Genomic DNA, 17,049 nt, shown 5'->3' with positions numbered 1-17,049 from the left:
CGTTTTCCAGGGGTTTTCTCCAAAAGAAGGGGAAAAGGATCACCCCATCCCACCCCTGCCATGGCAGGGACACCTCCCACTGTCCCAGGTGCTCCAAGCCCCAGTGTCCAGCCTGGCCTTGGGCACTGCCAGGGATCCCGGGGCAGCCACAGCTGCTCTGGGAAATCCATTCCAGGGCCTCTCCACCCTCCCAGGGAAGGATTCCTTCCCAAAATCCCACCTATCCCTGTCCTCTGGCAGTGGGAGCCATTCCAGCTGTCAAATCCCCGTTTTTCTCCCCACAGCCCCCCCCGTCCCTGCACTTGCCCCCCTTTGCTGCCAGACCTTTGTCCCTGGATTTGTTGTGTCCTTCCCACCTCTCCCAAAATAATCTTATTTTTTCCACTTGGAGTTTATTTCTAGCCCTGGCATTCCTTTCATCCAAGCAGGCAGCAAACATTTAAAGATATTTATCTTCCTTTAGCAGCCTGGCTGTGCCTCACACGATGTGGAATTGGAGAATTCCAGGTTTGGGCTGGAAAAGACCTTAAAACTCATCCCATTCCATGGGCAGGGACACCTCCCACCATCACAGGTTGCTCCAAGCCCTGTCCTGGAAATAAATTTGGAGTAAACTCACTGAAATGCAGGAATTTAATGGGCATAAAAGTAACACCACTCATTCCAGCAGGGAATATTCCTGTGGATTGTCCCAGCTGAAATCCTCACTTTACAGGGAACTTGAGCTCCTCATTTCTGTGCTGGGAGTGATTTCTGTGCTGGCTCTGTAAAATCTGCCCAAAGTGAGGGAAATGGCATTTCCAGCATCCACAGGTTTGTCTGGAATGTTGTTGGATAAAGTTACAAAACACAGCCTGCTCTGCAGCTGAAAGTTTGGAGAAAAAGTTCCAAACAGAGAAAACACAATTTTTTTTTAATGTGTGAACAGCTTCACCTCTCAGGGACAGTGCCACAGACTGTGCTGATGGTGTGGCAAGAATTCCAGGGGAATTCCATGGAAAAATGGAGGTTTTCAGCATCCAAATCATACCACTCCCTACTTCTCAGCAGTGTCCTCAGCCCTCCAGCCCTGCTCCTTCCTTGGAGAATTCCCAGCCTGTCCCTGTTGGGGAGGGTTTTCCTTGGATCAGCTGTGGCAAAATTGAAAGGAAGAGAGGAGAAAGCTGAGCTGGAGGAGGAAGAGGAGCAGAAAAGGCTTTTTCAAGCACCAGGGATCTTCCAAGCTCCAAAGGCTCCAGAGCTCTGCCCACCCAAATCCCAGTGTCTTCTCCCAGTCCATCCCAGTTTAACATCCTGGAAAGTGCCCTGGGAGCTCTGCCTCGTCCTCCTCCCTTTCCAGGTGGAAATCTCTCTGTGCAATGACAAAGCTCTGGTGTGGATCCACCTCTCCCTCCTCCCTTGGGGACAGCCAGGGATCCATCAGCAGTGGCAGCCGGGAGACAAAATGCCCTGCTGGAAGTTTGGGAAGGAGGAGAAGTGGGATATCAGTGACTGATGTGGGTTTCTCCCAACTCTGGAGCCTGCAGAGGTGAGAAAACAAACAAACAGCAAAGGAGGGAGCTCTGGTGTGAGAGCAGAACGGGGCTGGGGGAGATTTCCAATTCCATCTGCCCTTGGATAAAGGCAGATAATGAAATACCTCTGGAATGAGGAAAAATATTTCCAATGTGATGGAAAAGCTGTTAGCAGGGGGCAGCAGCTGCAGGGGTTTTATCTCCCTTGCCAGGACAAAGGGTCATTAATCATCTGGCACTGCTTTATGCACCCATCTTATCTTCCCAAAGCTCCCCGTGCTCCCTCCCAGGACACCCTGGAGCAGCACTGGAATATTGATTCCTGCTCTTGTGTCCATGTTCTTCTCTGGCACTGCTGAGCTGTTCAGGGAGATGGGAACATGGGCATGGCTCTGCCCCAAAGTGCACCAGAGCATTTGGGATAAAACTGGAAAATCCTTTTAATAATGAGGAAAAATCACACAGTCATGGAATGGGGGGGAAGGGACCTTAAAGCTCATCCAGTCCCACCCCTGCCATGGACACCTTCCACTATCCAGGGTGCTCCAGGCCCCTCCAGCCTGGCCTGGGACATTCCAGGGATGAGGAATTCACCGTTTTTCTGGGCAACCTGTTAAAATCCAGGGCCTGCAGGAAGGTGGGATATAAGGCCACAAGCAGGAATGAAGCCAGAGCTGCCCAAAATCCCTTTTCTCTTGGAAAGGTGCTGCCAGACCTTTGGAGAACACAGCTGGTGGAGACCCTGATCCTTCCTTAGCTCTGGAAAAATGGGAATATTCATCTGCCTCTCCTGGCTCAGCAGATTAGATTCCCCAGCCATCAGCTGTTGTTTTTTATAATTTTTCCTGAACCTCTTGGCAAGAGATTCCCTTCCCTGACATCCTAAACAGGGGCTGTGCTCGTGCCTGGGTTGGGAACAGGCAGAGGAAGCCGAGTTTGAGGAATCTCAGCTGGGGAAAGCCCAAATCCCAATTTCCCATCAACCAACCAAGCACTTAAGCCTGGCTGACACCACAGAGGAGCTGCTGAGCTCTGAGCTCAGCTTAACCTCCATAAAACCACCCTGAGAGCACTCCCAGCAGCTTCCCACTGGGAATTGCTGCTTAGCTCCAGCCTGGAGCAGCACCACCCTGGGGAAGGGCTCCGGGCTGGGGGCCACAGCCATGAGCAGCCAGCAGGATCCAGGGATGGAATCCCAGCAGGATCCAGGGATGGAATCCCAGCAGGAGCAGTGGGATCAGGGGCTGGGATGGGCACAGGCTCTGGGGAAAGGCTGGAGAAGAGCCAGAGGGTTAAACAGAACCCGTCTTTGCCTGATAAATGATTCCTGTGGAAACAGCAAAGGGGTGTTGGGAATGAGCTGAACATGGAATGGCAGGGCTGGGAGGTGACCACCAGAGTGATGACCACCACAGTGATGAGCACCAGACCTTCTGAGAGATCCCAGCAGGAGTTTGGAGCTGGTTTTGGAGTACTGAGGATCACTGGGTGGGTTGGGATCGCTGGGTGGGTTGGGATCGCTGGGTGGGATTGGGATTGCTGGGTGGGATTGGGATCGCTGGGTGGGATTGGGATCGCTGGGTGGGTTGGGATCGCTGGGTGGGATTGGGATCACTGGGTGGGATTGGGATCGCTGTTCCATGGGACAGCAGTGACACCACGTCCATGCCGACGTCACCGCTGTGCTGGGAACACCCAGAGCTGTCCATGAGTGACAGGAAGCCCTGGAATGGAGCAGAGTGGGGAGGAGAAAGGCCGTGTTCCTGCAGGAATGACCTTCCAGGAGGAGGTGGAGCCTGAGGAGCTCCGGAGCCACAGCCGCACTCCTTGCTCGGGCCCGAACTTACACAATGATTTATTTGCATCCTGCCCGAAAACAAATGGATGTTTTGCATATTTATATCATAAGATAAAGTGATCCTGCAGCTGATCAAAGCCAGGGCAGATCTGGAGGCGATTACAGCAAGTGTTTGCTTAACTGAGGTCATGATGCACTCGGCGCGGGCGAGGCTCCGGCTCTGCTCCGCACATGTGAGCGCTCCAGGAAGGTCAGGAGAGGCCCTGGCTCCGAGTGCTGCTCGTCCAAGAGCTCCAGCAAAGCTGAACCAGGTCCTCAACCCGGCCTTGGGACAAAGGATTGGTCAAGGGGAGCAGTGTTGTGCTGTTTGTGAAATGCAGTTGAGTTTGAGGAGGTTTGTGCCCGATGGAAGCTCAGTTTGGCTTCATTTGGAGTTCTGGAGAATCCTGAGGGAGCTGGGAAGGGAATGGAGAATCCTGAGGGAGCTGGGAAAGGGAATGGAGAATCCTGAGGGAGCTGGGAAAGGGAATGGAGGATCCTGAAGGAGCTGAGGGGGCTCAACCTGAAATCCAGGCTGATGCTGGGGATGTCCCCGGTGCATTCCCTGCCGCTTCACTAAATGTCATCACAGAGTGTTTGATTTCTGCCTGCTCCCACTGAAACAGCAAATTCCTGCTCTTACACCAGAGCCTGGATTCCAGCATGGGAAGAGCCAAATTCTCACTGAAAACCAGTCAGGAATTTGCCTTCTCCTGATTTTCCAGCCCTGCAAAGCCACGTTGGGACCTTCCCCTCCTTCCATGCAGCACAAATGCCTGTGCCAAGCTCGGGGGACAAATCCAGCTGGGATTTGCAATCCCTGGGATCTCATTCTTGGCCACATCTGGGGCCCTGCCGGCTCAGGAACATTCCCCTCCCGTTTCATGGGATGCTGAAATGAAAACCACATCCTTATCTCTGTCATCCCCCCTCCCGCAGCTCATCCCCGCTCCCCTGGCCCCGTCACATTCCCGAGCATCCCCGCAGCAGCCGGCAGGTCCCTAATCCGTGCCGTGTGTCCCGGGAGGCTCCCGGTGCCTCCGGCAGCCCGAGCCTTCATCGGGGATGTCAGCGGGATGCTGATAAGAGCCTCGCCCAGCTCGTTATCAGCGTGTGCGGGGCGGGATGGAGCAGCCGCAGCTGCTGCACAGGGGGATTCCCGAAGGCTCGGCTGCCTTTGGGAATGCTGCGGAGCCCCGGCAGCCCAGGGGCTGGGAAACCACAGGAATTTCTGGCGAGGCTTTCCCGGCAGTGCCAGCGGAGGTGACGCCAGGTCAGCGGCTCCGAGCGCTGAACTCAGGGATGCTCCAGCTCTGCTGAGCATCTCCTCCCCTCTCTCCTCCCCTCTTTCTCCTCCCCTCTTTCTCCTCTCCTCTTTCTCCTCTCCTCTTTCTCCTCTTCCTTTATCCTATGGAATAAAATTGTTTCCCCTGTATTTAGTTCCTTACACACCACTGGAAGAGAAGCCAAAGCTCCAGCAGCCCCCACCAGCTCAGCTCACTTGTGTTCAGTTCATTCCCAGCTTCTCATGAACCCCAACTTCCCCAGCAGTTCCAGCTCTGGAAATTCCTGGGGATTTTCCCACCCTGTGAAAATGTCCCTGGAAAACAGCAAAAGCCTGGAAATGTAACAAAATAATAATAATTAAAAAAAAAAAAGCTACGGATTTGTCTTTTAGACAGAAATCGTCTCAGCAGCATGAGCAGGTTGGAGCAATCTGGGCACAGGCTCTGCCATGGAATAGGGATTATTTGGTCTATAAAGGGATTTTGATACAAAATACGTGAAAGAACCGAGACTTCCTGTAGCCAAATTCCTGCATAAAACATAAAACCGGCCCAGACTTCAAACAGCATCTCAAAAACTTTCCAGCAGATCCATTAAGAGCTGGGTTTTAAGGAAGCCAAGGGAACCAGGGCTGCCACCCAGCATTTTGCTGGTTTTATTTGGGAAATTTCGTGTTTTCTCACCACCTGCACTCACCAAAAAGGGCTCACCACGAGTTTTAAGGAAATTTCTTTGTTTAAATGGCAGAGGGGGTGAATCCAGGCTGGATTCTGCCAGGACTGGGGAGCAGAGGTGCCACAACCTCCATTGCACTTGACACCCCCAGATGTGGATGTGTTTCCTCAGGTGCACACCAGCTGTGGGAATGGGATGGGGGCCAGCACACTCAGCTTGCCCATATCCAGGGAAAACCAGACCTTTGGGATCTGCCCTTCTGCTTCCAAGATCTTCCTCAGCAGAACATCCCTGAGTTTAGGTGATGCCCCAGAAATGCTGCTCCACCAGGGTGGAAACGGGATGAAAGTGGGGAAATGACCTCCAAATAAAGGGTCCACATCCACTTCCCTCCCAAAAACCCACCCCTCTGAATCAGCCTCCATGCTTTTGGCAAACCTACTGCTGATTTTCCAACTGCACCCCCCAAACCTCTGCAGAGCCCTCGGCAAAGGGCAGATTTCATCCTTCTTATCTCAGCTTGGAGACAACATTTATCTTCCTGACAGCAACCGGCTTGATCCCCAACACAGAGACAAAGGGAAAGGCCACGAGCCCCAGGAGGGCCTGGATTGTTCCAGCTGCTGCAGCTGAGGGGTGAAACCCTGGACAGGAGGGTTTGTCCCCAGTTTGTCTGCACGTGGAGCTCTGGGATGGTTCCAGCATACTGGGGCTGGCAGGAGCCAGAGCAGATCCCAGCTGTGCACACAGAGCACAGATCTTGATGGATTTTTGGGATGTTTGGGATCCTGGGGGCCCTCCCCAGCTCCTGAAGCCACGTTCCTGTTGGCTCCAGGGCTGGCTGGGCCACAGGACAGGGATGAAATAATCTTTGGGTTCGCTCAGGGGGAGCAGTAGGGGCTCAGTGGGGAGGGTCTGCCAAGGCTTGGGAAGGAGATGAAAGAGCCTTTGCCCCGTTCCAGGCTCCAGAAATGGTTCCCAACCTGGTAAACCTGGACAGAACCCTCTGCCCAAAGCTTTGGGATGGAAGGGACCTCAAAGCTCATCTTGTTCCAACCCTGACACCTTCCACTATCCCAGGGTGCTCCAAGCCCCGTCCAGCCTGGCCTTGGGCACTGCCAGGAATGGGGTTTGTGCCCTGGTCAAGGTGGGGAAATGCCACAGGAATGCTGGAGCAGCTCTCTGAAGCCCCAGGCCTGCTGTGCCCTGCAAGGGAAGATTTTGGGAATTGTTTTCACCACATTCCTGGCAGCTCCTTGGCTGCCAGCACCAGTCCCAAACTGGTCTGCAGGAAGGAAACCAATCCCATGCTGGGCACCACAGGCCCCAGACACATCCAGCAGCTGGGACAGTGCACCACAAACCAGGATTGGGGCAGAGCTGGAAGCTCCCCCTGTGTAGGGTAAGAGTGGCAGGGACAGAAGGGAATCAAAGCAAATTCCCTGCCTGGGATGGGGATCCTGGGTTTGCAGCCTGGAATTTCCTGGGAAATTCCTGGAATTTTCCTGGAGCCGTCCATCCTGCTGGAGATGGATTCTGGACAGGGAGGGAGGGAGGAGGCACCTGAAACATTCCCTGAGCCTTGATCAGCACCTGGTTTTGCTTCAGAAGCATCTTCCTGGTTTGTCCTGAGTTTGAGCTGCTTCCTGCAGCTCCACAGAGTCCATCTGGGATGTGCCAGAGATCTGCAGCCAGGCAGAGCAGCCCAGCCCCAAAAAACACAGTGTTCTGCCATGGACAGGGTGTCTGCATGACCTTCTCCTCTCCAGGCTTCCAGGTTTTGTTTGCTTGAACTCTCAGTTCCTTTTTTATGGTTCCCTGGAGCTGACAGGCTCAGCACAGGCTCTGCTCCCATCATTCTGAGATCAGGATTGCAGACAGAGCTTGCCAGCCCCGTGGAAAGCAGGTCCTGGGAGCTGGTGGAACCAAATCCCACAGAAACAACCAACAAGGCTGCCCTGGTTTTGAAGAAGTTTCCAAGCCCATTTTTCCCCCTGGAGCAGAGCCAGTGGAGCTGCCCAAGGCTGGCATTATCCCAAGGGCAGGTGCACACATGGATCACCCTCCCCACCAGCCACATCCGAGCCTGGAGAGGCACCTGGAGATTTGGCAGGTGGAATTCAGCAGAACTGAAGCGTTTCTGCTGTCATCCAGCTCTGCTTGGAGCTGGCTGGGCTTTATTTTGCCAGGGATTAATAGGACAAAAGTGGAACTCAGAGCAGTGCAGCAAAGCAAAGCTTTGTCCCAAGAGTAGGGAGGAGACCAAGGCCTGGAGCCCAAGGGGAATTGCCAGGGAATGTCTGTTTGGAGCCCCCAAAGGCTGGATCTGAGATCCATCCATCCCCAACTCCCGCAGAGCCTGCTCAGCAGCCCTGGGGTTTCCCTTCCAGGAGGTTCCTGGCAAACAATCCCAGGCGGGAATGGTGGGTGGAAGCCAGGGTGGGCTCTGGATGAGCTGGAGATTGTTTTTCATGGTTTTCCTGGGGTGTTGAAAGAAATCCTTGGTTCTGCACGACCTGGGAGCTCTGGGAGTGCAGTGGGGTCGTGCTGAGCTCTGGAGCTGATTAAAGCCCAGCTCTGAGGCTCGGGAGTTGGAGAGAGCTGCCTGAGCTTTATTGGTGATGTCAGCACCACCCTGGGGCTGCTCCCAGCCCTTCCCTGCCTGCAGCATTCCCAGAGGCTCTCTGGGAAGCCCAGGGTGCAAATGGGATGGGTTTTTCACACCAGCAACCCCTCAGTGTTGTGCCCAGGCTCCCTGTGCTGGCACAATCCAGGAATGATCCCCAAGGGCAGGAAATGGCTGCTGGGAGAGGGCAGAGGGGCAAGGAAGGAATTGGCCTCAATGCTTCACCAAAAAATGAGGTTTTACAAGAAAGCCTGGGATCCAACCCCTGGTATCCAAAAGAAGTGTGTGTCACACATGAGGCTGTTCCACAGGATCTGCCCCCTTTTATCCCATACATTTATCCCATAAATCCTTCCCTGCATTTCCACTGGCTGGAAGCAAATGATTTTCCAGCTGGCCCCAAGCAGAGAAACACAAATCCAACAGATTATTTGGAGGCAGTGATGGAGCTGCCCCTTCCCTCAGCTTCCTTTGTCACCTCCTGGAATGTCCAGGCCTTTCCTGCTGGACAGAGACAGCCACAGAGCCACTCCAACCACGCAACAGGGAAAAATCAAAGAAATCCCCTCAGTTTTGTGCTGCTCAGGCCCAGCTGAGGGAGGCTGATGTACAGAGCACTCAGAGGGAGCAGCTCATCCCCTGAGGGCTTTGCTGTTCAAATCCAGCTCACTCTGTAGGAAAACAACACCCAAAGGCATCCCTGCGTGCAGCTCTGTGCTTCCACCCTCACTGTTCTTCCAAAAGATCCCAAAGTGACACTGGAGGCATTCCCAGTGTCCTGGCCATCAGGAAGGGCTTGTGTCCATCCCAGTCCAGCTCCACAGAGGCCTCTGGAGCCTCCCCCTGGTTGTAATTAATGATTTTTAATCTGCAGCTGCTGAGGGGAGGCCGACAGCGCTCCCATTAATTCCATCCTGTTCCTTTGGAAGCTGCAAACTCCCTCTGGAAGGCCCTGGTGCCATTGTGTGAGAGGGAAAAAGGGGGAAAAAAGGAACACAAAGTAGAGAATCTCAGGAGGTGATGGATTTCTCATCTGCTCTTGCTCAGGGGATGAACCCGTCACGAGACGGGGCAGGAACCGGCCTTGGAGAAGCCAAACTGGAGATTTCCCCAAACCCCTGAGGAAAACAACTCTGCTAATCCCAGAGCTCCAGGCCAGCCCTGAATATCCATTAGGCTGGGGAAAAGCCAAGGCTCCAGCTCCAGGCCTCTGCTTTCACTCTTTATCTTGGTCCTGCGCTCCTTTTCGGGGACTCTGTGGCAAAGACACATCCAAGGGCCACGGGGCCACCAGAGCCTCAAAGACACCAAATTCTGAGGTGTCCAGAAGAAAGAAGCTGATGAACCCCTCCAGAACATCTCCCCCAGCCCTCTGGGAGCTGTGGATCTCCCAGAGCAGCAATTCCCCAGCAGAGCAGACCACACAGATGGAACCAGCTGGAGAAAAGGGCCTGGATTTTTTATATCTCTCTATTTTTTTATTTTTTATATCTCTCTATTTTTTCTGCTGTTGCTTTAACCTGCAGACAGTAACTCGAGGAGGTGCTGCTCATCTCCTAAAGTTCCCTCCTGCCCAACCTTAAATGGCATCCAGGGAGACACAGAAAACCCCCTGAGCTCCCTCCTGGCACCACCACAAAGCACAGAAGCCAAGGTGTGAAGCCCCCAAAGGTGCCAGCACATCTCCAGACCAGTCTGACACCCTCAGGGTCCCAAAAATCTCCTATTTTGCCTGAAATCTGAGTTCATTTTGAAGGCAGCAGTTGCATAAGCACTTCTGCATGTGGTTAAGTTGTAAAACTTGGCCCAAAGTTTCCCTCACCATGGCTGAAGTGTTATTTTAGGGGGGAGGGAGGTTGTAGACACTGAAAATCCAGACCTACCCAAGCTTCTTTTTTTTTGTCCTGCAGACTGAAATTCCTGGAGTTTAAATCCCTGCTCTTTTTTTGGAATAGCACCTGGGAGAATGTTTAACCTCCTGAACAGGCACTGCCTTAGAAAAAAGGAAGTTTATTAGCTCTGTTCTTTGGAGGAATAGAAATGGATTATTAACAGCATTGGGGATTATTAAAACTTGGGGAAAGCAAATTAAAAACGAATTCTGTCCTCACCATCTCCTGACTTTTTGTGCTTTTCCTACCCCAGAGTGGGAGGTGCTGCACAAGAGGGGAGGGATGGATGGGAAAGTGCCTTCCCTGCCTTGGATTTTCCTTTCCTGCTTCTTTTCACTTCCCTGCCTCCACAGGGAAACCCTGGGAGTTCCCAGAGCCAAAAGTCAGGATTTTCTCCTCCTCAGCCCTTAATTTGCATGAAATCCTCCTTTTTCTGCACTGCATCTTCTAAAATAATGTGGATAAAATAGGAAATAAGAGAAAATCCAGACTGGTGATCTGAACAAGGAAAACCCAGCACTGGGAAGAGACTCAGGGAATTCCCTCATTCCTGGGAGGGCTGAAACCTGTCCTTAAAGCTGTGATTAAACACAATTAACATGAGCTCAACAGTAAACTTTAACAGGAGAATAATTAACACCCAGCTCTGGAGTTGCTCTTTCTCACCCTGTCCTCTGTGATATTGTCAGTTTACACAAATTCTAATCATTAGGAAAAAAAATTCATTTTCATAATAATTATGCAAGGTGCAAACAAACTTAGGCTTCTCTTCCATCCAGGAGGGAAAGAATAAATTAGGGAAAATATAGATTCCTCTTCTTTCCTTGCTTTTGGAACCACTTTTCCATATCCTTGTGAGGTTCCTTGCAGGGGATATTTATCCTCCACAATAATTCCCCATCCTGCTGCAGTCCCAGTGGTTTTTAAAAGGATGCAACAGAAAATCCACTAACCTTGAGGCCCTGGGGACTGAGAGCTCTGCAGATCCCTCACTCCTGAAGGGGTTTCCTGAAGGGAATCCTGTTTTTCCAGGTGCAACAGCACAAATTCCTGGGGAGAAGGACCAGAATTGGGCTTCTGTTAATGTGGTTTGTCTGGGACAAAGCTGCACCTCAAACATTAAACCAACAAAGGAGGGTTGGGAAAAAGTGGGAATTCTGTTAAATTCTCCAGGATTTCCCCTGGATGTTGTTTTTAAGACATGGATTTCATGAGACCAGACAGGTGAGCACCAAACCCCCTTGGGTCAGCCACAGGTGCCACCTCCTCATGAGTGTTCCTCATCTCCAAGGTTTCCCAGGGCAGATGCCATTCCCTGGGGAATGTCCCACCTGGGAATGTCACCTGGGAATGTCACCTGGGAATGTCCCACCTGGGAATGTCACCAGGGGAATGTCACCTGGGGAATGTCCCACATGGGAATGTCACCTGGGGAATGTCACCTGGGAATGTCACCAGGGGAATGTCACCTGGGGAATGTCCCACCTGGGAATGTCACCTGGGGAATGTCACCTGGGGAATGTCCCACATGGGAATGTCACCTGGGGAATGTCACCTGGGAATGTCACCAGGGGAATGTCACCTGGGGAATGTCCCACATGGGAATGTCACCTGGGGAATGTCACCTGGGGAATGTCCCACATGGGAATGTCACCTGGGGAATGTCACCTGGGAATGTCACCAGGGGAATGTCACCTGGGGAATGTCCCACATGGGAATGTCACCTGGGAATGTCACCTGGGAATGTCATCTGGGGAATGTCCCACCTGGGAATGTCCCACCTGGGGAATGTCACCTGGGAATGTCACCTGGGGAACGTCCCACCTGGGGCATGTCCCACCTGGGAATGTCACCTGGGGAATGTCACCTGGGAATGTCCCACCTGGGAATGTCACCTGGGAATGTCCCACCTGGGGAATGTCACCTGGGAATGTCACCTGGGGAATGTCACCTGGGGCATGTCCCACCTGGGGCATGTCCCACCTGGGAATGTCACCTGGGAATGTCCCACCTGGGGAATGTCACCTGGGGAATGTCCCACCTGGGGCATGTCCCACCTGGGAATGTCACCTGGGAATGTCCCACCTGGGGAATGTCAGCTGGGGAATGTCCCACCTGGGGAATGTCACCTGGGAATGTCACCTGGGAATGTCCCACCTGGGGAATGTCACCTGGGAATGTCACCTGGGAAATGTCACCTGGGGAATGTCCCACCTGCGGAATGTCCCACCTGGGGAATGTCCCACCTGGGAATGTCACCTGGGGAATGTCACCTGGGAATGTCACCCGGGGCATGTCCCACCTGGGAATGTCACCTGGGAATGTCCCACCTGGGGAATGTCACCTGGGGCATGTCCCACCTGGGAATGTCACCTGGGGAATGTCACCTGGGGAATGTCCCACCTGGGAATGTCACCTGGGAATGTCCCACCTGAAAATGTCACCAGGGAATGTCACCTGGGGCATGTCCCACCTGGGAATGTCCCACCTGGGAATGTCACCTGGGGAATGTCCCACCTGGAGAATGTCCCACCTGGGAATGTCACCTGGGGAATGTCCCACCTGGGGAATGTCACCTGGGAATGTCACCTGGGGAATGTCAGCTGGGGAATGTCCCACATGGGAATGTCACCTGGAAATGTCACCTGGGGAATGTCCCACATGGGAATGTCACCTGAGGAATGTCCCACCTGGGAATGTCCCACCTGGGGAATGTCACCTGGAGGTGCTGCTGTTCCCAGGGACAGTCACCCATGGGGACACCCCAGAGTGTCCCTGCTGGCAGAGGAGCCACAGCTCCATCCCAAGGGACCAGAGCTGTCCTCGAGGTGTCTGAGCAGCCCCTGCATCACCCAGGGGAGGGACAGGACTCAGGGCAGCTCCTGCAGGGATTCAGTTCAACTTCTCCAGGAAAATCCCTCTGTTTGAGTCTGGGAGTTCAGGCCTTGCTGAGTTTCCTGTTTCTCCTGGGATATTTTAGATTTTAGGTGGTGATTTGGGGTCTCTGAGGAAAGAGCCATTATAAATTCTTATCAGTTCCTCCCTGGGAGGGCAGGGAGGCCCTGGGATGGATTTCCCAGAGAGGCTGGGCTGCCCCTGGATCTCTGGAAGTGCCCAAGGCTGGGTGAAGCCCTCCCCACAGCCTCAGGGGGGATGGAGGAGCAGCACTGTCACCACATCCCCTGTGGAGGGGACAGCAAGGACTGGACCTGTCACATCCAGAGTCAGGAGATCCAAGGTCAGTCTGAAGGTAAAAATGAGCTGGTTTCCATCTTTCCAAGGGTCCCAAAAAGCAGAGAACTGGGTGAGAGCTACACATGACTCCTCCATGCTGGCAATTACAAGCTCCTCGTTAAGAGCTTTGCTGAAAGAAATGCAATTTAGCCACTGATGTGGCTCTAGCCAGGGACAAACACAGCAAGAGCAGCGTGGAGCCTTTATCTCCCCTCTGTCCCATCCATTTTCCTGCTCTTTCAGCACCCACATCCCTGGCTGGGATCTGCTTTGATGCTTTGTTGGTTCAGGATGTAATCAGCACTAATAATTTCTCCACTCCAGGACTATTAGGCACATTTGGGAAGTGATTTCCCACCCCTCAGAGACCCTGCAACTGGATACCCTGTGTGCTACCCCGTGGATTTCCTCCACTCCAGCACATCCCCAGGCCTCGAGGAAATTAGCAATCCAAACAAATTCTGCTGGGCTTTCAGAGATGAATTCTTGTAATAACACTGCCCTGAGATTGGATCTGGGGCTGGAGCTCTCTGCAAAAGCAGGAAAATGTCCCAGACAAAGAGAGGTTTGCCCAAACTTCAGCTCAGTGGTCACTTGGTAGTTTTGTGTCCCCCCTTCCCTGCACTGATTGCCCAGATTATTTCTGTCTCAGCACCAGTTCAGTCACTTTTCCTTATCCAGAAACTCCTCCTTTCCATGAGCTCCAAAGAAAAATGAAACTGAGCAGCTTAAAAATAGAAGGGGAAAAAAAAACCGCCCAACAACTTGCTATCTGTACTGACTTTTGCTTCTGGCACTTGCAGAGCTGTTCCTTGTTTTGTTTGCTTTATTTCTTGCCTTTATGTCTCCCCTTTCCCAAGAGAGAACTGCAAAGGTCAGACACTGCCACTCTCCATGTGTCCCAGGCAGGAGCTGCCTCTTGGCAGGCTCAGCACCCAGACAGTTCCTTAGGAGAGGTCCCAATCCAGGCTCAGCACCCAGACAGTTCCTTAGGAAAGGTCCCAATCCAGGCTCAGCACCCAGACAGGTCCTTAGGAGAGTTCCTAATCCAGGCTCAGCACCCAGACAGGTCCTTAGGAGAGTTCCTAATCCAGGCTCAGCACCCAGACAGTTCCTTAGGAGAGGTCCCAATCCAGGCTCAGCACCCAGACAGGTCCTTAGGAGAGGTCCCAATCCAGGCTCAGCACCCAGACAGGTCCTAATCCAGGCTCAGCACCCAGAAATTTCCTTAGGAAAGGTCCCAGTCCAGGCTTGGGAAGAGCAGCAGGAGCAGGACATGGGAATGCTGAGCCAGCAGCCAAATCCTCACCCCAGGGCTGAGCACTGAGGGAAGGGGAACATCCACAGGCAGGAAAAAAAGGGATTTTATATCTGGGTTGAAGGAAAGGAGGAGATTTTATGTCTGGTTTAAAAGAGGTGGATGAGGGAAAAGAATGGATTTTATATCTGGGTTAAAAGAGATGAATGAGGGAAAAATGGATTTTTTAAAAGAGATGGATGAGGGATTGGAGAAGAGTGGATTTTAGACCTGGTTTAAGAGAGGGGGTTGAGGAAAAAGTCAATTTTATGTCTGGGTTTAAGAGAGATGGTTGAGGGAAAAGAGTGGATTTTAGACCTTGGTTCTGTGTGGAAGCAAATAATTTTTCTTTCTTGTTGTTGTTATTATTATTATTATTATTATTATTATTATTATTATTATTATTATTATTATTATTATTATTATTATTATTATTTAGAAACCAAATTTATTTATGGCAGCTATTAAGACCTAAAATAATGGACTAAAATAACGTGCCCCAGGATTCTTTGTTCTTACGAACAAAGGGTGTTGGTTACTGAAGGTTTCCCTGTGTTGATGAGCACTCAGCAGGTTGAAGATGTAAAAAAGGGTTTATTTCAATAGTTCAGTTGGTTTGAGCTGCTCTTCAAGGCACAGGGAAGTTTTTAAAGCAGAGCAAAAACCAGAACAAGGTTTCTCATCTGTAACTTGAGCCTTGGGTTTATTCAGTGTCATCATTCTGAGGTAATTATGTTTATTCTTAGCATAATTATAATAAAAAGAGAAATATCACTGATCCAGAGCTCTGAGATGATGATGAGAGCTGGATTCATGGATGAAATACTCTTAATCCCACCAAAAGGTGGTGGGTGCTGCATAAGGAAGGATAATCCAAACTCAGAGGGACAGAAGGTCCAGGGAAGCAGGGAATGGGACTAAAGGAAGCATTGAAATTGCTTTGGAATTTTGCATTTTCACTGTTTGCATTGAAATTTTGGTCCTGCCAAGGGCAAGGGGCAGCAGGGGGGAAGGAGCAGATTGAAATGAGAGCAGGATATGGGGTGAGGACAGCAAAAGTCCTGCTGAGTGTTTGATGTGCCAGGGAAGAAGAAGCCAAGGAGAGGAAGTTTGTGAATGGATGTGATCTGGGCAAAAGGCAGGTCCAGCCTGCCAAGAGCAAAGGATGTTGCATTCATGGAGATGAGATGAGACAACAACTTGGCCACGAGTTTCAGCTCAAAAGGTTGAGCTCTTAGGGCTGAAAACATTTAGGGCAGGAGCAGGAAAACAGGAAGATGTTGACTGGCCAGAAAAAGCAGGAAAATCTCTCCCCACCACCTGAACTGCATCAGCTGAGACAAGTCCTCTCAGGAGATTTTCCTTCCCCTCCCACAATGTCCAGCTTCCTCCTTTCACTCTGCTCCCATCCCAGCTTTCTGGTGTCATGTGGATGATTTGGATCATCTGTGTCTCTCCTGCACAGGACCTGACCCAGGCAAGCAGGCCTTGTAAACCCAGGGCCTTTTGATGTCTGGAGCAGGCAGCCAGGCTGCTGGAATTTATGGTTTCCAAGGAGCACAGGGAAAGGGAGAAATTTATGTTAGGAAAATGTGACTGTCATCTTCGTTTATCTCCCAGTTTTGTAATGGAAAACAGGCATTTCACAAACACAGCCCCACAAACCCAGCGTGAAACGGGTCGGGGAGCTGAGCGTGTTAACCATGAACTGCTCCATAAATATCAATATTATTAATAATAACATCAGCAAAAACACTGCAATAAATCACACAGCAGCTGGAACGTCCCATCCCTGTGCACCTGGCAAGCTTGGAAAGCAAAGCTGCAGCATCTCTTCCTTCTTCCCATCCTTCATGGTGTCTGGATCAATCAGAAAATCCTTGGATGCTCTGGAGCACAAAGCCCCCACTCAGTGCAGGAGCATCCCACAGGCAGCAAACAAAGTGTGGAGCTCCACCAGGATGCTCCAAAGTTCAGGAAAGCCCATGCTGAAGGCAGGGATTGCCTGGAACCCTGCAGCTGGAGCAGGCAGATAAGGAGAGCAGCTCCAGCTGAAGGAGTTAAGCCACACAAATCAAAATGCTCCCACTTTGAGAGGAAATCCACACAAATTTGCATTCCCGCCCCATGAGTTTGTTTGCAGTCCTTGGCAGCTCGTGGGGAATTTTGGATTTACAGCAGGAAAGAGCAGAGATTCTGCTCCAGACCCCCCCAGCTCAGGAAAACCTGAATTAAGAGATCACCTATTGCATCTGGTACCCAACAATCCGAACTCACCTCTGCTCCTGACCTTCCCACCCAGCCATTCCCAATATTTCACCCATTTTCCAAGAGTTTCGGTGGGAAGTTTTTCCCTACTCACCCTGGAGGAGGTGGTGGCACTGCTGCTCGTGTCCTGCCCTGCTCCCAGTGCCCTGGGCAGTTTTTAATGTGCTTTTCCTTTGACAGGGAGCTGATTGCAGAGCTCTGGGATTACGTCTGCATCTCCAAATCTTTCTTTCTCAGCTGGAAAGTCTCAAGTTCCAAGCTGGGATTCCCTCTCCACCCCCTTTCTCCAGGAGTTAACTCTCCTTTTGCTGGAAGGGTCTGTCTGGTCAGCTCCCACCAAAATATCAGGGACAAAAGGAAGAGGGAAGGGGGCATTTTAAATGAAAAATCAGTGTTTTCTTGGGTGTTCTCTGCTTATT

Source organism: Molothrus ater, chromosome 12 (genome assembly GCF_012460135.2).
Source record: "Molothrus ater isolate BHLD 08-10-18 breed brown headed cowbird chromosome 12, BPBGC_Mater_1.1, whole genome shotgun sequence".
NCBI lineage: Eukaryota > Metazoa > Chordata > Aves > Passeriformes > Icteridae > Molothrus > Molothrus ater.
This window is presented reverse-complemented; position numbering follows the sequence as displayed.